Source organism: Lynx rufus, unplaced genomic scaffold (assembly GCF_022079265.1).
Source record: "Lynx rufus isolate CCGP_SWC_20201006 ecotype Redwood Valley unplaced genomic scaffold, mLynRuf1.p SCAF_2, whole genome shotgun sequence".
NCBI lineage: Eukaryota > Metazoa > Chordata > Mammalia > Carnivora > Felidae > Lynx > Lynx rufus.
Window position 1 is genome coordinate 212,536,260 of NW_025814834.1, and position 23,782 is coordinate 212,560,041.

Consider the following 23,782-nt stretch of genomic DNA (forward strand, 5'->3'; position numbering starts at 1 on the left):
GCTTTCAGCCTCCTGTTTAATCCCCTTCAAGCCACTCATTCTCCTGATAAATGTTTAGTAGGCATTCACTGTGAAGCAGGCACAGGCACTGTGGTGAACAAGATGGCAACTTTCCCCACCATGGAGTTTCTGTTTCCTGCAGGGGAAGATGGGAATGAACAGACATCAAAGCTCCCCCCACCTCGTTGCTCTTAGGATGAAATCCAAACCTTCCTGGGGAGGCAGTCAAAGCCCTTCAGGGTGTGAGTGTGCTCGCATTTTTTCACCTTCCTCAACGTCACCTTTGAGACCATGTGTATTCTGAACTTGCAGGTCATCGGACGTGTCATGCTCTTTCGTGGCTTGGCTTTTGCTCAACTCTACCCTTTCTGTGTGTCGCTCTTCCTGTTTTCCTGCCTGACCCTTTCCCTAGAAACTGCCTATCCACTCTTCAGCACTCAGCGTATATACAGGTCACTCTCTCTCCGAGGAGTCTTCCATAATGCCTTCCTCCTGAGCCTGGGACAGGGGTCTCTCCTCTACACTCCCCAGCACCCTACAAGCACTGTATCACAGCACACAACCATTGATTTGTAACGGCCCCCTGACTTATTCACTGCTTATGCTCCCCCATTTGTTGGCAACTGGCAGTGTTAAGTTCGCCTCCCATCTTGGAACCACTATACTTTTCTCTAGAAGAAAAGTTTCACGCAGAGTGTAAGAGGTTCCTTGACTTCTCAGAGGCTATAAAGTAGTGCGAGGTGAAGACAGGACATAAACTCACATCTCCTGTTTCCATATCTAGTGCACCAGGCACTCGCCTGCAAAAGCAGGAGGTCCCATTTAGGAACAACTGATGGGGATTCGGGTGACTTAGATGTAGGGTAACCAGATGTCCCAGTTTGCCCAAGACAGTCCTGGCTCATGCCTGCTGTCCAAGTATAACTATTAGCGATGCCTTCTTTCACTTCTAAGAGTCCTGCTTGGACACTAACATATATGGTCCCTACTTCTATGGCATCAGGACGTGGTGTGAATCTCACTCAGAGGTTATACCAAGGACATTCACTGCAGGCTCTCACAGGGCTATATTCATGGGACAGCAAGTGGCTCCACAGAGAGCCAGGACCACAAACCGGTAAAGGCCCTCAGTACAACTGGACCACTCAATGCTCTTTCGAGTTCTATTTAACGAAGCCCATTTGGAGTGAGTGTTTAGGGCTCACTTGCCTAGAAGTTTACACAGCACTCCAGAAAAGTTGCACAATGATTGCCAGGAAGCCAGCTGGGGAGGTATCCAGACTTTGAAAATGGGTATGATTGTGGCAGAAAAGGACTCTGGCTCTTTAAATAACAGTGAGAAGCCCTACAGATGGTATCAGCCACTTGGCAGACGTCGCTGCTTATACAAAGCCAAGAAAGAAAAGTAAACCAGGCAAAAATGATCCTCTCCAGCCAAGAGCAGAGAAGTTTTCCGTGACGCCCAGTGCAAAGCAGACTAGCTAGTCCCTGTGGGAGAGACATCAGAGGGACGGGTAGACAGAGAGTGAGGGGAGCCTCTGTTTGATGAGCCTCCAAGCCAGCACTGCCCAAAGTCAACAAAGTTGCCCCTCTCAACAGTTACAGGAGTCACTCACTCAACTGCCCCAAGCTGACCAGAGCCTGTGGGGAATAAGACGAGAAGTGAAGCACACTGTCTGCCCCAATTCAGAGCAGAGCTGTGACCTCTCCATAAGTTCCTGAATTAATGTGATCCGAACAGGAACATCCTGATGACATGGCTCTAAAACGACACTGTCCATGTTATGAGAGAACATTCTAGAACCAATTGGAGCTTCGTCTTTATGGCTCTTGTTGTAAATAGAGAACATGGAATTCTAAATCTTAAAAAAAAAAATGCAACCACAAAATAATTCAACCACAAAACCCTCACCCCACCCATGTTCTAAATCCGCAGGTTAAAGAGATTGCACCTTGTGTCTTACCTTCATTCAAACGCAGTAGCATCATAGTAATACCCCGGGCTCATCTTGTGCTGCTGCCGCCATTGGCATTCCTGTAGTTCTTTGGCTTTTCCAAAGCTTGTCCTGCCCTCAGCCTTTGTACATGCTGAACCCACTGCCTGGAAAGTTCTGCTCACCCTTCCCTTTGCATGTTAACTCCTTTCAATCCCATGAATACTAGCTTAAACATCATCTTCTACAGGAGGCAATTTTCTGACCATTCTGTCCCGAGGAGGTCCCTCTTGCCCTGCTTGCTCTCACTCAGCACCCTTGTCATTTCTCTGAGCACACACCACAGTTTGCTTTACACACTGCTTCTTCCATGGCCCCTCACAGAAAAATGCATGGATTCAGGTTTCTTTGCTTCTAACCAGTCTCTTCCTCCAAATCGTCCACATGCCCCTTATTCACCACCGCATGCCAGCACTGGACACAGTGCCCAGGACCAAGTGTTGGCCAAAGATTTGATGTGTGGCTGGAGGTTATTTGGAGAGATAACCTAAGTGGTGGGTGGGGGGCAGGGGGGAGTTCTTCTCCTTCCTATGTATTTCCTTTGCCCACTTGCCTTCAGAAAGGGATGGGAGAGAGGAAGAGAGGAAGGAGCCCCGTGTCTTTCTGGCTTTGTCCTCACAAAGACCTAACCTCTTAGTGGATTCAGAAGGAAGCAGAAAGTCTTAAAGGGAAGGGAGAGGATTTTTCCCAGAGTAAATATTCCCCGGAAAGAAGGAAGAGGGGACAAAAGAGAGGGTCTGGGTGAGAGTCCCTAGAGCAAAGGGTACCCTTGTTTCTCAGCAAGACCAGTGGGATGGTGGAGGCAGAGTCAGGGAGGAGAGGTGACGACGGGATCTCATACAGCCCCCAGGGATGCAGGCAGCAGGGAGCCATGGGACCAGAGGGGTCCCTGAGGACAGAAATCATGGATGGCCCACAGGTAATGTGTGTGGGCAGATGACAGAGGACCAGAGGAGAAACCCCCATCCAGATGTCTTGATGCTGTTCAGAGAACTAGATCTGCAATAGGACCCACGAGGCACAGAGGGGACCCCAGGAAGGGCTGAGGAGCCCAAATATAAAATGAGGTTGGGATACAGCAAGTTGGGAGAGTGAATTTGTGCATGGAGAGTCAGACCTGCCACACAGGAGAATAAATAAATCATACATGGATGGGAGAGCTTTGCCTGAAGTTTAAGGGTAGGTCCTTTTGAGATCCCATCCAATGCTGTTAAATTTATAGATTCTCTCTCTTTTTTTAAAAAACTTTTTAAGTTTATTTTTGAGAGACAGAGAGCAGGAGAGGGGCAGAGAGAGAGAGGAAGAGAGAGGATGTCAAGCAGGCCCCATGCTGTCAGCACAGAGCCCTACTCAGGGCTCGAACACACAAACCGTGAGATCATGACCTGAGCCAAAACCAAGAGTTGGACGCTTAACCCACTGAACTACCCAGGCGCCCTCCTCTCGTTTTAATTTGAGAGAGAGGGGGGGGCGTGGGGGGAGAGGGGCAGAGGGACAGAGAGACAGAATCTTAAGCAGGCTCCACACTCAGTGTGGAGCCCGACACAGGGCTCCATCCCATGACCCTGGGATCATGACCTGAACCGAAATCAAGAGGTGGACACTCAACTGACTGAGCCACCCACACATCCTTTTGTGGATTCTCTTAAAGACCATGCACAAGGCAAGTCTCTCTACCTTTATTTACAGCAGCGGGAGGGGTGGGGGGGGGCAGGCGGGGGTAGGTGGAGGTAAAAATAAAATCTCAGCTTTGAAGTCAGACAGTTCTGTTCCTTCTATGCATGTGACCTTGGGCAACTGACTTCACCTCCCTGAGCCTCGTGGCTGTTGGGCAAATACAATGAGCGAATACATACGTTATACCCGATATGCTCATTTAGCACACAGGAATGCCTTATAAATCACCCTTACAAAAAATTTTAAGTGGAATATGCCTATGTATCTGCCCCCAAATCCCAAAAGGTGCTCAAAAACACCCCATTTTTTTCCCTATTACAAGAGAAAGGACTGGAGAGGCTCAGAGAAATTAAGAGACTTGCTCAAAGGCCAGCAAGTGGCAAAACTCGAACCTGAACTTCAGTCTGGTGCTCTAGTTACATTTATTTTTTTCAAACATATCTACTGAGGACCTCCTAGGTACCAGGCACTCACTGGGTATACAGCAGAGAAAGAAAAACAGAAAGAAAAAAAAAAATCCCTGCCTTCAGGGAGCATGCATTCTGGAAGAAACACTGGATGGGCCAGCCGGCCATCAGCGCATCATTCAAGTAGGCTTCCCAGCGATGAGGATGGGTCCTACCCAGTCACCGGCTCTCATCCATCGGCTGCGTTAGGAAACACGGGCTTGCTGGGCGGAGAAAGGAGGCACTTTTGTAACGCACGCTCGTATTTCAAGGCAAGCTGGAGTCAGGACCACAGACTGGGCCTTTAGCACAGAATAGACATAACTGGCCCACAGAGGCATTGAGACTGTGACCTTGACTGAACTCTAAACACACCCAAATGAAAGAGCTTATAGGCCATAAACTCCCAAGAATGCTAAACATCAAAGTCCCCTTCTCTGAACCCAGCTCTGGCTCTGAGAGCTGATTTTCAAATCTGAGTGTCTTCTGTTCACTTGCTCATTTTATATCTGAGAAACTGGGCAGTGTCACAGGGGACAGGACCACAGTCAGTTTGGGCCTTCCCAAGGCGTGTCTCCAGACAGACATGGGCTCTGGAGTGGGACCTGTCTGGGTCTCCGATCCTCACGCGCCTGCTGTGTGACTGACAGCAAACCATCTCAGAACCTCTCTGAGCCTCTGTCTCCTTATCGGTGATATAACGTTGGCGTATTCGTTTCCTATTGTTGCTGTAGCAAATGCTCACAAACGTGGTGGCTTAAAACAGTACAAATGTATTACCTTACAGTTCTGGGGGTCAGAAGTCCAAAGTGAGGCTTACCGGGCTAAAATCAAGGTGTCTGCAGGGCTGAGTCCTTTCTGGAGGTTCCAGGGGGAATTTGTTCTTTTCTTTGCCTTTTCCAGCTTCCAAAAGCTGCCTGCTTTCCTGGGCGTGTGGCCCCCTTCAAGCAATTAGATCATTCCGACTTCTGCTTCCATCCTCCCATCTCCTCTGACTCTGACCCTCCTGCTTCCATATTATACCGGGTTCACCCAGCTAATCCAGGAAAATCTCACCATCTCAAGGACCACACCCTTAATTACGTCTGCAAAGCCGTGTCAGGTAACAAGTTCACAGATTCCCAGGATTGGGATAAGGACGTGGTGGAGGGAACTGCGCGGGTGGGGGGCACATTTGTCATCTTACAATAGGTGTGCAGATACCTGCCACCTTGTTGGGGGTCCCTAAAGGTGAGTTGCCTTTCTAGAGGAGGTGGCTTGGGGGGAAAAACTGGACCCTGAAGTCAGGGAGACGGTGGATTTGAGTCACTGAGCAAAGTGTAGAAACTATGAGTTGGGATTAGGGCGGTGGTGGAGCGAACAGAAAGCAGGCCGGCTGAACCAGAACAGAAAGGCTGCCGCTGCAGGAAATGACTGAGATTCAAGGGAGAAGAAATAGGCTCCGAAGCAATTTTTTTTTTCTCCCAGAGAGTGAGGGGTTAACATTCTCTTTTGCAGAGTTCAGTCTGGGACACGTCTTCGACTTTCTGTTGCACACAATGGCATCCCTTGTCCCGTGCACTAGCAGCGTGGAGATTCCGGGGGGGGGGGGGGGGTTAGCGCTGGGCTCCTCTGCTCTGATTCGTCCCTTGCCTGGCAGAACTCCGAGTCTACCTGCTGGGGAGCCACTGCATGTAGCCTGGGTGGCCCCGAATGCTCTAGGTTTCCAGAGATCTGTTAGCGAAACTCGCTCTCTGATGACACAACGGAGGCAGAAGGGCTTCCCTGCGTGGATACCTGAGAAACTTCCGCTCGCCAATAAACACGGCTCAGAAACCCCGGTGATCTCTTCCTGACTGAGATCTCTTCCTTTGGCAATCAGGGATCTCCAGAACCTTCCCTCACTCACTCCATCGACATGCATGTGTCTTATATCCCAAATCCCCTCGACCCAGGTACCGTATGCCCAGACCTCTGTGAAGTCAGGCTCTGGTGCAGTTCAGACCATGTGCCAAAGCCTGTCCCTGCACAGTGGCACCAACTACTGCTTCTGTGACTGAGCACCTAATATGTGCCAGTTAGTATTCTAAGTGTTTTACACCCATCATCTCACTTAATCCTTGCCATAAGCCGGAGAAATGGGTCCTGTTTTGTCCCTATTTTATGGATTAGGAAACTGTGGCACTAATTAAATAGCTCACCCTGGGTCCCACTGTAAATTCTAAACCGGTGGTTCACAACTGGGACAAGTCTGTCCCCCAGAGGGGACATTTGGCAATGTCTGGAAACACTTTTGATGGTCACAACTACAGGATGGAGCGAGATACTACTGGCATCTAGACAGAAGTCAGAGGCTGCTGAATGTCCTACAAAGCACAGGACAGCCCCACAATGGAAGAGTATCTGGCCCAAAATGTCAGTGGCGCAGAGGTGGAGAAATCTGCTAGGTTTCGCACCCAGGCAGCCTTCCTGAACAGACCCCTTGCCATACGGTACTACAATAATTTGTCTCCTATACAAGCTCGTGGATTTCTCGGAGGCAGGGGCCACTTCTTGTAAACATTTATATCTCTCGCACACAACCTATAATTCAATAAATGTTTGTAAAATAAATGAACCAACCCGCAAGCAAATGAATGAGTGATCCCTGGGGCAGAATCTTCTCCTTTCTTGAATAGCTCATTCTCCTCTCTCTCGTGTGGCCCTTATTATCTCTGTCCTAATTTATCATCACCCAGGATGGTCTCATCTCCACTACTGCAAAAGAATGTTCCAGAAGGCAAGAACCAAACCGCCCTCATCCTTGTGGCCTCAGTAACTCTACCATTTAACCCACGGAAGAGATTTAGTAAATACAGAGATAAGACAGACTATTCTCCATTTCCTCCTCTCCTTCCCATTTTCTCCTTTGTCCGCCCTGTTCTCGTTTTTACTTTCATTCGCTCAATCTACTAAAACTTCTAAAGTGGCCGACAGGCTGGGAAGGCCAGGGACAATTTATCCATCAGGCATCGTAGGCACGTGCTGGGGACCCAAGGCGCTTTTAGGAGTCCTTGAAAATATTCCCATTTTAATTAGAAGAAAAACAAATATAATAATGAATACATAATAATGAACTCAGCCTGGATTATATTCACCTTTACAAAAAGTTAGGCATAAAACGTATTTTTACTGTTTGTTTTTTGTTTTGTTTTGTTTTAATGGAAGATGAAGCCCACAGTGGCAACAGCGTCCAGGCCCATAAAAGCCATATTGCATCCCTGGGTTATGGTCAGTACTTAAATAAGGTCTTCTATTCCTTACCGTCAGATAGGCTTCCCCACGGCTGAGCAGAAAAGAAAAAAAAAAATCGAGTGCCCGGGATACCAACTGCATCCGTTAGCTGCTGCTGGGTAACAGGTTGCCGCAAACATGACGGCTGAAAACAACACACATCACCTCACCAGGCGCCGGGTAGCCAGCCAGCTTCTCTGCCGCGGGCCTCACGGGGCTGCAGTCAGGGGGTTCGCGGGGCTAGGTTCTCATCTGAAGTCTAACTGGGCAAGAATCCAGGCCCAGGCTCACTCAGGGGAAGGGAATATACAAGTGCATGCGGACCACAAGGCGGGGATCATGGTTTCCTCAGGTTCTGTCTGCCGGGCCAACCTCGTGGGCATCCCACAAGCAGTAGGAAAGTGAGGGCTCAGCTAGGCGCAGGTGGGCGCAGAGCACTTCCTTGGCTGTTCCCCCTGCCTGGATGCGTGGGCGCCCCCTGGTGGACACACATGAATCACCAGGTCTCGCCTCACCCAGCTCTCTGCTCAGTGCCACCTCCTCGGAGAGAAAAAAGTATCTCCTGATGCCTCCCTCCTAGCTTTGCCCCCAACCCCATCAATCCCCCTCTGCTGTTCTGGCAGAGACGGTCGGAACTGACCCAACGGTCCTGCGTTCTCCTACCCATCCCAGCAGCCTGGGCTGTGGGAGGAGGACCAGAGCATTGGGCACCATAGAGCACGCGGTGCAAACACGCCATCTCCCCAAGAACTTTCTCTTGGGCTTTACTCCTCAGCACCCTGTCCTTCCTGTAACCAAAGACCTCGCTAGCATAACAAGATACGATCTCAACCGGACCCTCTTATACGCCATCCTACGAGGCCTGGCACCTCCAGGCCAGACGAAGTATGGGACGAACAGACGCATTTTTGATGATTATCATGATGCCCAGCATCACTTTTTTCTCCTGACCTACTTCTGAAATACTGATGAGGTCAGCTGACACAGAGGGCTCACAAAGGTCAATGTCTTTGCACGAAGCACAATGTATAAACACGTAGATAATGATCACGGACATTCTATGTCAAATTCTCCCTCTGGCACAAGGAGTTAAGGACCTGGATGGGTTGAGAGAGCTCAGCTCTCTGGCTGGTCCCTCAGGGGAGCAGGAGCAAGACAGAAGCCAAGTGTCAGCACTGGTGACGGGAGCTGGAGATTTGGGTTCTGCATTCGAGGTGCTCATGCTCCAACAGAGGAGCGAACAGGTGCATGAAATCCAAACCTCAGGGCTAAGCCGGATCATCAAGTGACCACCGCCATGGCCGGGGTCCGCGCACAGCCTCCGTGCCACACCTGTGCCTGTCCTCAGTGTCCCCAGGGAGGATGAACAGAGGTCAGGTTTGGCAGTTCCTGTACGTAGCATGCACTTGGTAAATACTAGCTATTCTCAGACTTATCTTTCGGCGGAAGAGAAAGAGGTAATTCAGCATGCTGCAAACACACCCCTTCCCGGTCAATTTTTTCCCTGAATTTTGCCCTCAAGGGCAGCACAGAGGTGGGCACACAGGAAGACACAAAACAAGACAAAAACTGACAAAGTCTTTTCCCTTGACCAAACTTAGGCTCCTCTGAGCCCTCTTCTCAGTGAGGCCTCGGCCTTGGGCCCCGTCCAGCCAGTTTGGGCAAGAATCGTATTAAGTCAGTCTGGCAAAGATCCCCTGGCCTTGATATCTGCTCAAGTCCCTCATCCCCCACTTTTGATGCCGAAGTCCTGGCCTGCCTTCAGCAAGCATCCCCCCAGCCTTGATGTAGCTCTCTAGCCACTTGATGTAGCTCTCTCTCCCTCTCTCTGCACCTCACTACAAATCCCCAGCCGTCTTTGCCGTATTCACAAAGTTTGAGCTCCGTTTTACTAAAGCTTCTGTCTCCTGTTGCAACGGCACTAGCATCCGCCTCTTCTTCTCCTTAAAAAACAACCCTTGAGAGAATTTCAACCAAATAACGCTGGTTTGTTGTCATAGCGTGTCACAGATTTTCCGGATGACGCTCTCAGTCATCATTCTTTTTTGTGAGGCTGTGGTTATGGGCCTGAGCCATGAATTTGAAGGGAGGAGTGCAAAGGACAGGCCAGCCCCTCTGCGTCGTCACATGGGTGGACCTGCCCACAGGCTGGCTGAACTCCCCGTGGGGAAGGAGAAGGCTGAGTTTGGGAGGCCTAACTCCCGTGTTGGGGTGACCTTCCAATACTTCAAATCACAGCGCGTGCACACACACACACACACACACACAAGCACACACAGCCCCTTCTCCTTTGTTTCTGCCTGGTTAACCCCCCAGTGAAGGCAGAGAGTCAGGACTTCTCTGGGATGCTGCCCCTGGTCTCGTTGACCAGCTTGAATATCCCCACCATTTCAGGCCCCCTCAGGCAGCGCTGTCACAGCCTGCGATTGGATGCTTGTTTCATGAATCTTCGATCGATGTCTGGATTCCCAACTATCAATCATGTGAGCTCTCTGAAGGAAGGGGCACTGTGGCCCCTCATCATTATATTCCAGGGCTGGGCAGAGCCCCCTGCACATAGAAGTCCCCAGTAAACCTCAGCTAGAGAAAGAAGGATGGAAGGAAGGAAAGGAGAGAAGAAAAGGGAAAGAAAAAAGAAGGGGCGAAGGGTGGGAGGGAGGAGAGAGGAAAGGTGGAGAAGGAAGGAAGGAAGGTTGGAAGGAAAGGAGGAAGGGAGGGAGGAAGGGAGGGAGGAAGGACATGAAGTGTGGGTTGAGGTCAGAGAAGGATACAGAGGTACTCCTGGAAATTGTGGACAACCTAATACTCCTTGCTAAGGAGGCAGAGCTCTTCCCAGCAGAAAATGGGTTGTCACTGAAAGGAAGCCCATGGGAGATGATGTAGTCAAATAATGTATCATAGAGAAATCAGTTTGGCTGTTGAGAACAGGATGCTGTTAAATAATCCAGACAAAGAAGGTATGGAGGCCTGAATTAGAACAGTGATGGAATTTAAGAAATGTTGAGATATATTTGGCCAGAATTGTTGATAGGGAAGTGATAAGGGTTAGCTGGCATTCACCAAGCATTTCCTCCATGCTGGGTCCCATGCCAAAGGCTTTGTAAACACTATGCCATTTAATCCTCAACACCCAACAAGGTAGGTACTCTCCCATTTTGCGGCTGAGAAAAATGAATCAAAGAGAGTTAAGGAATTTGCACAAATCACACAGCTAGAGACGAGTAGAGCAGGCTCCAGACTCAAACCCTTAGCCACTGGGTCAGAGCCCCATGAGATAGAGTTACACCAGACAGGAGTCCTACTCCCTTCACAGAGCTCACAGACCAGTGTTTTTAAACCTTTGCCTTATAAGCAGCAGAAATACTATATGGAACCAGTACCATTAACTAGAATTAGAAGACGGACTTCTTATTTGGAGTGAGGTCTGAAGGTGATAGGTTCCACGTGAAGTGTTGTGTTTGAGTGGCTGTGGGGACACCCAAGGGACACTGTTCAATAGGCTGCTGGATGTGCAGATCAGAGTTGAAGAACCTACACAGATATTTGGGAATAAGATTGGGAATGAAAGCTGAGGATTAGGCAAATGGCCAAGAGCAGTGGATCTCAAAATGTGCTTCTCAAAGCTGAAGGTTCTACAGCAGTGCTCCAGGAGCCAGAAATGGGGGCAACAAGGAGTATCCATGCTTCCCACACTGACCTCCACCAGGGAACAGCACCAGGCTTTGGGGTACAATTCTATTAGTTCTGCTTCCAGACAAAGAATTTAAAATGGACAGATGAGGGGCGCCTGGGTGGCTCAGTCGGTTAGACGTCCGACTTCGGCTCAGGTCACGATCTCGTGGTATGTGAGTTTGAGCCCCACGTCGGGCTCTGTGCTGACAGCTCAGAGCCTGGAGCCTATTTCGGATTCTGTGTCTCCCTCTCTCTCTGACCTTCCCCCGTTCATGCTCTGTCTCAAAAATGAATAAATGTTAAAAAAAAATTTAAAAAAAAATAAAAAAAATAAAAAAAAATAAAATGGACAGATGAGAAAATGGATGGATGGATGGTTGGATGGATGGTTGGATAGAGGGATGGGTAAATGGATGAACAGACGGATAAGGGTATAAATAAGGTGGACCCACTAGACAGAGAATTCGTAGGTTCAAAGACTCATACAAGTGCCCCAAGCCCAAACTAGGTGCACGGCAAAAGATTACAAGAATATTTCAGATCATCCTTCTGTGACAGGAATGAACATTCCAGCAAAATGGTTGATGTTCACTCAGAAATTAACAGGGAAATTCAGAAGCTGCCAATAACAAGACATAGGGCTTGGGCCAGGTGACCCAGCAAGGGCTGTAAGTGAGGAAGGGACACGTGGCTAGCCCTGGACGCCGGCCACATGCATCTTGCTAAATAAACCTCGACCATTTGCTGTAATAACGATACAGGGAGACTGTCTGTGGGTCCACTCATTGGGTCTGACCATGCAGCTGTCTTCAATAGCCTCTGCAAGCAAAATTCCAAGGAGGAGGAAAATGACTTCTGTTTTGTGTCAAAAGCCAGCAAACAAGGTGTGATACTAGAATGTATTTGGATTGCACACATATACCCTCTGCCTTCTTTCTTCCTTCTTTTTATTTTGGCGGGGGGGGGGGTGGAGATTACTTAGTCATACATTAAAAATATATGTGTATCTATTCCCGCCTAGATTTTCAACAGCAGACATGTATATAAAACCACAGGGGCATCCGCCCCATACTTACTTTGGATGTATTCTCCCCATTTTTGGCTCCAGGAATGTTTGTTCTGGCTACATCTGAGATGGGGATTTTTAAATTAATTTTTCATTTGGTGAGAAGAGTGTCATATTGGAAATGGTTCTCAGTGAACCGGTAACAGATGCTGTCACTGCACAGCCATCATTAGAGAAATCCACCATCCATGATTCCTATTAAATCTTTTATCAAACTGTTGGCGATTTCCAATGAGATAATTGAAACTAATTTTTTGGAGACTTCACATAAAGCGTGCTTCTCTAGAAACAGAAAAATCCAGGCAAACAGGTCTTGTCTATTCTCTGCACTCTGAGAGAAGACTTCCAAGCTCTCCTTCAATGGTGTGTGTTCCCATCTTTTTGCACCCCTTCCTGTCATAACCATTTGTGGGCAGGAAAATAGCAGAAGTCATAGTTTATCTATACACTAACTCTGATATTATTATCCCCATTCTACTGATGAAGAAACTAAGGCTCAGTGATAAATAACCTGCTTGTGGAAATGCAAGCTACAAGTGACAAAGCCTAGGTGGAAACCTCTCTAATTACACACACACACACACGCACACACACACACACACCCCATGTTGGCTGGCTCCCTGGAAATGCATTTGATTGGATGCTGATCTGCTATCAGTCATCACTGGTGATAATGATTGCAGACATTTATTGAGTGTTTACTATGTGATAGTCATTTGCAAATATTTCATTTTTATGCCTGGATTATAAACTTAAGATTAAGAATCCTCTCAAATAGCAAGGGATGGAGCCTGGACTTCAACCCAGGCTGCTGAGTCCAGAACCCCTGTTTCTAACTCTCACACCAAGAAGCGGGTCGCTTCTCCTCCCCGGATGAGCACCTTTCCGTGTAAACACTCGCCAGTTGGACAGATCTGTTCGAGTTATCTACGGCAGCGTTACAAAGTACCCCAAGTCTTAGTGGCTGAAAACAACCCTTTAATTCGGCTCCTGGTTTTGCAGGTCAGAAATTCAGGAAGGGTTCTCCTGGATGGATCACCTCTGATCAGTGTCTGCTGAGGTGGCTGGGGCTGGAAGGTCTACTTCCAAGATGGCTTTGTCAATGCTGTACCTGGCCCCTTGGTATTCCTTGGCTTTTCTCCTTCCACATGGCATCTCATCCTCCAGGACCTGTGTGGTGTGGGCTTCTCACGGCATGATGGTCTCGGGGTAGGTGGGTTTCTTCTATAGTAGCTGGATTTCCCCAAAGCGTTCAGCTCAGGCCACCTGGGCAAGAGGCTGAAAGTCTTCTTCTACTTAGCCTCAGAAGCCCCACAATGTCACTTCTGTCTCATTCTGTCGTCAACCATGTCACTCAAGCTAGCCCAGCTTCGGGGGGAGGAGAACTCCTCGGTGGGAGGAGCTGCTGAGAACTTGCAGCTGCCCTAATCCACGGGATGGCCTCATCTATAAATTGAGAGAACATTCACCTCCCTCAGAGGTCCCACAGGGAATGGAGAGACACGAGTCTCGTTTACCGGCTGCCTGTTCAGGGCGTCTCCTGGCGTATCCTACCCGTCTCAGTCCTAGAAGCTTCCTGCACACCAGTCACCATTCCATATATCAATGCCTTGATCCTCATCGCAGCCCCGCAGTAGGGCTGTACTCTTCGTACTTCTACTCCACTGGAAAGAAAACCACACGAACCACACGAAGGTTGACTAAGCTGCCTGAGGTCACATGGCTTGGAAGGAGGGACAACAGTGAGCGCCCAGAGCCTGTGCCCTTCGTTTCTTTGCCCTGCTCTTCTCTGCCTCATACGTCACCCTCTGAGGAACGGGTCCGACATTTCGTTAAGTGGTTTCGAAAACCACCGAACGAGGTGATCCCTAGTTTTGACAACCAGAAGAACGAAGCGAAACCGACAGAAACGCAGTACTATGTGGAGGTTAGTGCACCGATTCTAGGGCCGGACTTCCGAGCCCCGAATCCTGACGGTGGGAGGGTTCTTCTCCGAGGATGGTGGTGCCAGCCCTGCCCATCCCACGTGCTCTTCTGTGCCATGGCTCTGCAGCTCCCCCCCCGCCACTGCCCTGCATCTCCGCAGAGCCCAGGGTTGCACCGAACGTGACGGGTGTAACACTGGCACAGCCCTCCCCTGACCTGGCAGCCTCGGGGTCCTGCCTCTCGAAGCCCAGAGCACCGCGTAGGCAGCCCGGGCTCCTCTGCCGGGGGGAGAGAGACACACACATCGCCTGCGGGAGGAGGGAGAGGGCGAGCACGTGCCTAAAGAAGCCGTGTGGATGCCCACCCCGGTCGGGCCTTCTGCTGACTCCAGCTCCGGCCACCCTCTGGGCCAACCCCGTGACAGACAACACTTGACCGCTGTCCGGCTGAGCCATCAGCCCCAGAACTGTGACAGATTGTAACAGACGCTATTTCTGAGCCCCTGAGCTCTGGGTGGACTGTGGGGCACCACGGAGAACCGGGACACTGGCCCTGCCTCTTCTTTGCTCTACCACTGCAGCCAAGTCATTGGACTCTTCAGGCATCAGTTTTCCCATCTGTAAAATGGGGACAGTAGGAGTGTCTTCTTCAGAGAGATGGTGTGAGGATTAAGGGAGGTATCAGGGAGAAAAAAAAGTGGATCCGACAGATTATCTGACAGGTTTGACCGAGTGGAAAATTGTATCGGGAGGCATTTTACAAGCTGTCGGCAATTACAGGGACACTGAGACAAAGATTCAAAATAAATCCAGGAAATGAAAGAACGAGGAATTTATTAGTAGGTTGAGAAGAAGGAAAATGTAATCAGAGAAGTGCAATTCTAATCTACTCCCCGACTCAGCTGCAAACAACTTCACATAATCGTAACAATGGAAATAACAAAAATTCCAAGAGGTGGAACTATACTATTGGGGCACGGGGAGAGAGGAACGGGTGTAAGAATGCCAGAAATCCTCACCTACGCATGGCATGCAAACAACAGAAAATGTCTAAAATGGATCATTCAAGAGATAATACGCGGCTATCGTTTAGAAATATGGAAGCAAATACAGAAGGAAGAAGCAAAAAAAGAATATGGTGGTGGCTGCTTCTGGAAGCAGGGTGGAGGGAGGGCGCGGGGATCCAGGGCACTGCCGGTTTGGGGTAAAAGCCTTTCAGCATTATTTGATGCTCAACTACGTGCACATATAAAAACCACTTTAAAAATAAAAAATAGCTTCCTGCTAGACTTTAAAAATGTAATTTGATTTTCGTATCATCCGTACTCATCCCCAATATCTCAGGAGAGTATCTAAAGTAAAGGAGAACAGCAAGGCCTCCTGCAAGACCCTTAGGAATCTCACCCAGACTCTTAGGTCCAAGCAAGTCTCTGGAAAGAGGCCCTCCACCCCACCCCCACACACTGGGGCTTTGAAGCCTCCCAGACTGGAGGCCTCCCTCCTCCACGAGCTTCAATCTCCTGCTCCAGAGTCAGCTGTTTTCCAACTGAAAAGGTCAGATGTGAGTGCTATTTCTGGGCATTCACATTTGGTGAAAACGATTCAGGCAAGTTTAGGTTTATTGCCTAGGCCAGGTAAACATGAAATCTCTCCAGTTCAAATACCACAGGCAAAAACCTCTCTCTCTCTCTCTCTCTCTCTCTCTCTCTCTCTCACTCTCTCTCTCTCTCCTCCCCCTCTCCCTCTCTCTCTCCCCCACTCTCAGACACACACACTTTTCCACCAGGTCCAGCCATCTGAATTTATTACCCAAGTAAGATTTACAAAGTTTACACGAAAATCCCCAGCCTCAGGGTGACATGCATGTCAGAACGGTTGCCGGCAGCGTGATGTTGAAATAGATTTGCTGTACACGCTTGTCCGTCTAGATTGATTGGAAACAGGCACACATGACAATGTAGAAAAATCTAGATAATCCACAGTTATCTGTGCTTCTTTCGCCTGTACCACAGAGGACTGGAGAGGTCACCGAGTGTGCCACTCATGTGACGTTTGCTCCGAATCTCCAAGGATGCCACAGTACAAAGCTGTTTATATTGATCAACAGGAAGCGTGGAAGTTAACATAAATCAATTAGCAAAATGTGTATGTGGCAGCCGCTGCTGAACTCTACTGTGTAAGTAATAGTTTTAAGTGCAAAACACGATGATAAAATCTATTAACCATGCTCAGCTTGGCTGAGTTCCTCTGTGACCTTCAGCGACAGAATGCTCGGCCGTCATTCAGAGGCCACTGCCGATGGCTGTGGACGATCTCGAGTCACTGGGTGCCAGGGTCATCTCAGAAATTAACCCCAAGTCCCATCTATAATAACAATGACAAGCATACATTTGTACAGCACTTGACCATGTGCCAGCCCCTTTCAAATACCCTATTAGCTGACTTAGTCTTCCCCGTAAGTCTGGGGAGCTTATGAGAGGTGGTGAGGCACGAGCAGACTGAGTTCCGCTCTTAGCTCTGCCATTGAGGGGCTGGTGGGAAGGCAACAAGTTCATTTCCGTCCAGTAGATCCACTTTACTTGAACAACGACTATTTGTGCGATCCCCACTTTTACAGGTGGCAAAACTGAGGCTTGGGGAGGGTAAGTAATTCACAAATGTATGTGGGAAAACTGGGATTTGAACCCAAATCTATTTGACTCCTTGCTCTACCCTCCACTTCCTCCCGAGAGGCCTCCTGGCCCACATGCAGCTTTATCACGGTTATGACCTAGGGTGGGTCTATGGGGACCCCTCACCCCAGGATTCTTTTCAATGGAGCCCAGAAAAGAAGGTGCTGGTGCCTAGAGCAGGCACTCAGCTCCCCACTGTCCCCCTTCTGTGACCCAACGGCTGGCCTTCACTTTGCCAAAGGTACTGTCAACAGTCAAAGATATATTGAGAGTAGATACCTATACGAGGGCACACAGAGAAGCAGAAGACTTTTGCTCTGACCTCCTCTGCCCTTGCTCTCCTCAAAGCTCACTATGCTGAGGTTGTCTGTCCCAGCTGCTGTTCCCTAAACACATGGGATGCTTCTGTTTTTAGGCCCCTTGCTCTGGGTACTCCCTTTGCCTAAAACCTTCTTCCTCCAAAGACCCACAGGGCTAACTCTGCCATTCAACTCATCGCTGAAAGGTTAACTACTCAGTGACAGCTACTGTTAAAAAATGTTTCAATGGCGCTTATTAAAGGTCATGGCAAGGCAAACTTTATTCGAGGAGCGCTATCGTGACAGATATAGGGACCGCCACAATGGGGTCTCGCAGTGGGAGAGATGGCTGGGCTCGACTCCAAATATAACAAGGGGGAAGTGGGAATTTACAGTCAAGGAGCAGGGTGGGAGTCAGTGGTTGGAAATGATCAAGAAGAAACCTCAGGGTTAAAGGGAGATTCTGGCTAAGCTGACCTACCAGGATTCTTGCTGAAGGCAGAACTGGAGGGTGAGTCGTGCCCTGAGGGATGTTGGGGGGGGGTGGTGAGAAACCCCATCAGATATCAAGGATGGGGGGGTTCTGGCTAAACTGACCTGTCAGGATTCTTGCTAAAATCAGACAATGCGGAGATGAACACAGAAGCCCCAAAGTTGAAGTCTGGCTGAAAAACAGCTCTGGGAGCTTGACTTGAGTTTGGTCAAGGAGAGAATCTTCATCCTGCCCTTGCCCCCCCCCCCCCACCAAATTAGCATCCCAAAAGCACCTTCCCTTCCTCACTGGGTACTCCAGATCCCCCTCCCCTGCTGTTTTTCCCCACAACCTTCCTGACTCCCAAATACAGTGAAACACTTGTTTATTTTCAAATGTTTATTTAGAGAGAGCAAGCGTGCACGTGTGTGCATATACGTGCATACAGGGGCACACGTGCTGGGGGAGGGGCAGAGGGAGCGGGAGAAAGAATCCCAAGCAGGCTCTGTGCTGTCAGTGCAGGGCCCGACGTGGGGCTGGATCTCACGAACCACGAGATCATGGCCTGATCCCAAGTCAAGGGTCGGATACTTAACCAACAGAGCCACCCAGGCGCCCCCGAAACACTCACGCAGCTCACAGTACATTGCCTGTCTCCCATCACTAGATGTAACCTCCGTGAGGGTCACGCAGACACCAGATTCTCAAGCGGATTTTGAAGCTGGTTGCCCAGGCAGTCGGTCTCTTGCCCGGGATCCCAAAGCCTCTGGACAGACACACACACACACACACACACACACACACTGAATCCTCAAGCTTGCTGTCAAACGCGGGCCCGTTCGAGCACAGCCCAAACAAACTCACTGGTGCAGAAACACCATTTCGCTCAGCCAAGGCCTGCGGAGCATGGAAACAAATGAAAAAACCAGCTGGGGCAGCACGGCCGGGAGACTTAAGAGGCTTAATTGGACCTCATTTCTCCACGATGTGGGCAGCTCTTTTCGGGCCAGGCTGCCACCATGCCAAGTGTGCCGTGACGAGCTGTCGGCCGCCTTTGTGCTTCGGCTCCTGTGGAAGCAGCTGGAGGAGGGGGAGTGGCCACTTCTAAATCGAAGGCTCTGTCTCCCTGCGGGAAGAGCTGCGGCTTCGGGGTTCTAAATTGGGGCCCCCTACCTCCACTGACCGGCCAGGGGAGTCAGGACAGAACGAAGAGCGAGGAATAATGGCTGCACAGCCAAGAGCCGGTAAAGAGATGCTTCACAGGAGAGCCTCACAGACGAACTTCAGGGAGCATTGCTTTACGTGGCCTTGGAGAGTAGGGAGATGCCAGCACACTGAGCGTGCGTCGTGGGATCGGACGGCCTGCTGTACAGACTGAATGCCTAGCACTCGGCAACTGGAGAAATAAACGATCGTACATCTTATCGAGGGACAGCAGGTGGTCCTTCACACCAGTGTGATAGAACCGTAGGCATTGGCATGAAGAGACGTTTATGGTAAAAACAGGAAAAAGCAGGCTAGGGGCGCCTGGGTGGCTCGGTCGGTTGAGCGTCTGGCTTCGGCTCAGGTCATGATCTCACAGTTCGTCGGTTCGAGCCCCGTGTTGGGCTCTGTGCTGACAGCTCGGAGCCTGGAGCCTGCTTCGGATTCTGTGTCTCTTTCTCTCTCTCTGCCCTTCCCCTCCCTGCTTGTGCTCTCTCTCTCTTTCTCAAAAATAAACAAACAAAAACATTAAAAAGAAAAAGAAAAAGCAGGCTATAACATAATCCATACTACATGATCCTATTTTCGTTCAGAAAATGTGTACAAACAAGGCTATGAGTGGCTACCTACGGATGATCGGATGACAGACGACACACACATCTACTTGACTACATTTTCTCAACTTGCTGCAACATGTGTAATTTTGTCAGAAATAGCCCAACATTCAGACTTCAGGCTACTACGTGGAGAGGAAGCTGCCTCTCCATGAAACAACACATCCAACCCGCCTGTTCAGAACACGCAGAAAGAAACTCTGCTCTCAGTGGCATTGCCTGAATCACGCCGAGCCCATGTGGCCACGTGCTTTGGCCTCTGGAGCTGAGTTAGTTCTCTCCCAGTACAAACCTGGCCCATCCCACCTTTTTTCCTCCCACCCAAAACTGAAGTCCCCACATGCCTTGGATCTGAGACCACCCGTAGGCCAGCTTCCTTCTTCTCCACCATGCCAAATCAACTTGTCCCGAAGGCATGTGTGTGTGTGCCTCCTGTCCTTTGCACATGCTGGTTCCCTTTCCAGGGATGCTCATTCCTCCCAAAGATGTCCTAGGAAACTCCTCTTCATGTGTCAAAATCCAGCGCAAGCAACACCTCCTCTATGAAGCCTTCCCAGACTCTCTCAGAGGATCATTTCCTAAGACCTCTGTATTTACCTCCAGCCAAGGTGGACCTCATACAGGCCTGAGGCTGAGCCTACTGAGGGGTGTTTCTTGCAAATGGTTTTCTGCCACCTCCCAGTAAATTTATTGGAGATTTATTCTCCAGGAGATATTTGCATCTGATGAGTGGGCAGACACACAGCTAGAAATTTTCACTGTGAGGAGAGGGGGTAAATAAGAGAGTCAAAAAGTCCCCATGAGCATAACAAAACAAAGTTCTCCTACCAGGCCAAATCCTTTGCTTTGGGGCAGGTGAGTGGTCTTCAGCTATGAGCCCCCAGGGGGGCATCTGGAGGATCTGGGAAGCCTTCCCTCCACTGGGGAGCACTCTGTGTTATTTCCTGCCTTATGAAACCACAGCCTCTGGGATTAGGGAACTGTATGTCCTCGAATGCTCTCGACTGGCAAATTTTTGTCAATCGCCACATGATTCCATTGTGGCAACCACAGACTCCTCCAGCAGCAGCCCGTCACACTGTAGTAGAAACTGTGACCTGCCTGTCTGCCCTTCCATCAGACCATGACCCCTGGAGAGACCAAAAATGGCAGTGTGGTTATACCTCCTCATGTCCCTGTAGAACTAGCAAAAGAAGGTGTGTGTCGGGCAGGTAGGGATAAGGCGAGCACGTTCTTTTGTTGCTTTGTCAAGGTTCAGCCTGGGGAGTGTAAGAAGAAGAGACTTAACACTGCACCTCCCTGTTCTCTCTCGCTTAATGAGAGCCTTATCGTGGCCCCCTGTGCTGTGCTGAGGGCACAGAGCCTTCCTCATCATTGTGGCCTGCCCAGTCAATACCACGGGGATGTCACTGCAAGGCCAACTGGTCTTCAGGGCTTACTGCTTCCAACCAGTCCGTACTGGGTGAAGGAAGGCCAGTGAGCCGGGCCTCATCCCTGAATTACACAGACAGGCTGATAATCAAAGAATAATTGGATTGATGGCATTCTGCATTCTTATCAGGCACTAAATGCTCCCAATGAACCGTGAACTCTCTCTTCTGGCTGTGCTTTGGCTCCGCCGGTGGTAATCTGTAGCGTTAGGTATATAATCTAGGGGGGAAAAAAATGCATCGAACCCCACACACTAACATTAATGGCCACTAGAATGTTCAAACCCGGCACATTTAATTCAGAGTGTAAATGGCAAACGCCTTGTTCAGTTGAAAAACAAAGAACCAAATTGTGCGTGACCCAGCTCGGCACCTTTGAATTATGCCATTTGTTAAGTATACTCTGCATGCATATAATTAATCCAATTTGGCTCCGTGAAAAAGAAATCATTTCCCTTAATGATGCAATATTAGAATTAACCGATTCGGTCCTCAGCCCACGTTCTCTTGTTGGAAGCAGCCATGCTTGATGATGTCTGCTGAGGGGCCCTCGGAAAGTTTGTGCAAAAGCACAGGGGAAAAAAAACAGAGGGGGGGTGGGGATGAGTTAAAAGGAAACATCAACATGTCTCCTACTACATTTAAATTGGCTTGTGATCGCAAACATGTATTTTGCCTTCTGTGCTGTGGGTCCAAGACTAGCTTTACCATTATGTACAGCCACCTGCTATAGGTTGTTTGAAAAATCAAGGTAAAAAGGAGCATTTATTTATATTAGTCATGGAAGAGATGTGCATTTAGACGACGTGCTTAGTGTAGCTAATAACTCATTCAGCCATCAAAGACACGCAGTTGAAGCACGGCCTTGCTGGGCCCAACGTTATTGCAGAGCAGAGATTTCCACGTGCGTTCCCCCTGACTGTCCCACCCTGCCTGGATGGCAGTGTGAACCCGCTGGTTCCAGCTCCAGCAAAGAGCAAGCTGGGTTGACAGAGAGCCGCACGCGGCTTCCCGGGCGCACTTCCCTTTACAAATTCTGTGTCTCCGTGCATGCGCTGGAGGAGAGGAGAAGTAAAGACAAAACGTTTCTGCCAGGAGAGGACTCAGTTTCAATTTTACCTGCTTTGCTTGACAGGGGCTTCTAGAAGTTTTGCAACAGCTGCTGTGATTGGGAATTAACCTCAACTCCAGCAGTAGGCTGGGGAGAAGAACTTGTTTGCTTTAAACTACCTTCCAGTCGCTCTCCCTAGCTTGCAAAAGAAAATCACAAACTCTTGGGCCAGGCTGTCACAAGCCTGCCCTTACACCTTATTCCGTGTCTCACTGGGTACTTGAGTTCCCAGGAGAAGGCGATGCCTGAATTCAGCTGGTAGGTGGGAAGGACTCAAATCCTCAGTATCAACAAAGCTGCTTTCCTGTCTGTCTGCAGGACCTTCACAGCAGCCCCCACGCCAGGATTGTGGCATTGACACCCTCCCAGTTTGACTCCTGACCCCACTGGGTCCCCTTGCTGTCTACCTCCATTAGCTCTCAGGCTGGAGGCAGAACCAATCGCCCCCCTGTGGCTCTCCGGTGCTGTCCTTGCCCACCCCTGGTGGTGCTCCTCTTCCCCAATCACCCCCATCACTGGGTTCTCGTTTGGCTTTGTCTTATGCTCCCGGGCTGTTTCCCTTCCGATGTGCAGCGGCAGCAGAAGATTCTGAACAGTATGGCATCTCTTATGAAGTTCTTCCATTCATTCAACAAACATCTTTCTGGGCCAGGCACAGCACTAGGCAGGGGGAGGCTCAGAATGGAAGCCCAGAGGTGAGAAAACACACCGTCCTTGGGGAGACTGCATGTGGCTCAGTACACCTGGGGTGCAGAAGGCACCAGAAGCAGAATGAGATGGTTAGAGGGCTGGGAGGGCTGGGAGTTACAGTGTCCTGTCTGAAGCCTCTCCACTCCAATGGAGTTGCTGGGACCATCCAATGAGATGACCGCCATGACACCTCAGGCATTGGCACATGCTCAGTACATTATCAGCCCTTGTCATGATCAAGATCATGCACATTTTCACTATCATTTTAGTGAGGGGCCAGAACATACAGGAGTCACGTAGACGTTTGTGAGTTAGAGCCACATACGGGAGGCACCAAGGGGTCATCCGAGGGTTTAAGCCAGGATGCGATGGGGTATAACTATGATGGCAGTTCAGAGCAATCATTCTGGCGGATGCACGCAGAACAGACTGGAAGCGGGCCAGACTGAGAAAGAGGGACAAGTTCAAGAGGCTGTGTTAGTGATTTCAGCTTAGCCCAGCGGGATCTGAGCCCAGGCCCTGGGGATGGGGATGGGGATGGGGATGGGCAGAGGTCGGTGGGTTCGGCAGGCATGGAGGAGGCAGAATGGGAGAGCTGCAGGCACAGTGGTTACAAGCACAGGCTCTGGGTCTGAACCCTGACCCTGCCACCTCTGTTCCACATGACCTTGAGCAACTAATTTGATTTCCCTGCACCTCCATGTTCTCATCTACATATGGAGGACAATAATGAATGTTACCAACCTCACAGAGTGGGCACAAGGTTAAGTTTGTTAATGTATGTAATGCACTCAGAATGGTGTCTAACGTTACCGAGAAAGCACGCGGCAAATATTGCTTATCATTCTAAAGAAATGACAGCATTTGGTGGGTGACCCATTAGATGGACCACTGGGGAAGAGTCTAAGAAGACCCAGGTCGATGGGGGGAAAGATGCAGTTTTCTTAGAGGGGGATCCCAAGAAGAGTAGCAAGTGGAAGACCAAGGAAATAGAAGGTATCAATGATCATTAACCATCACCAGTCATCAGATAAAACATACACATTCCCAGGTTGGGAAATGATTTCGTTTGGGGGGTGAAAAAAAGTTTGGCCTGGCAGTTCAGACAGATGTCAGGTGTATGAAGGTGGTTTTGTTAAACAAGAAAACCAAGTTTCTTTAGATTTTGCTCTCAAGAATTCCACTGGGTAGACAACGCTCGGGAAAGAGGGCAAGCCACATACATACCCGCTTCTTCATCCGACATCTAAAGCTGCCAG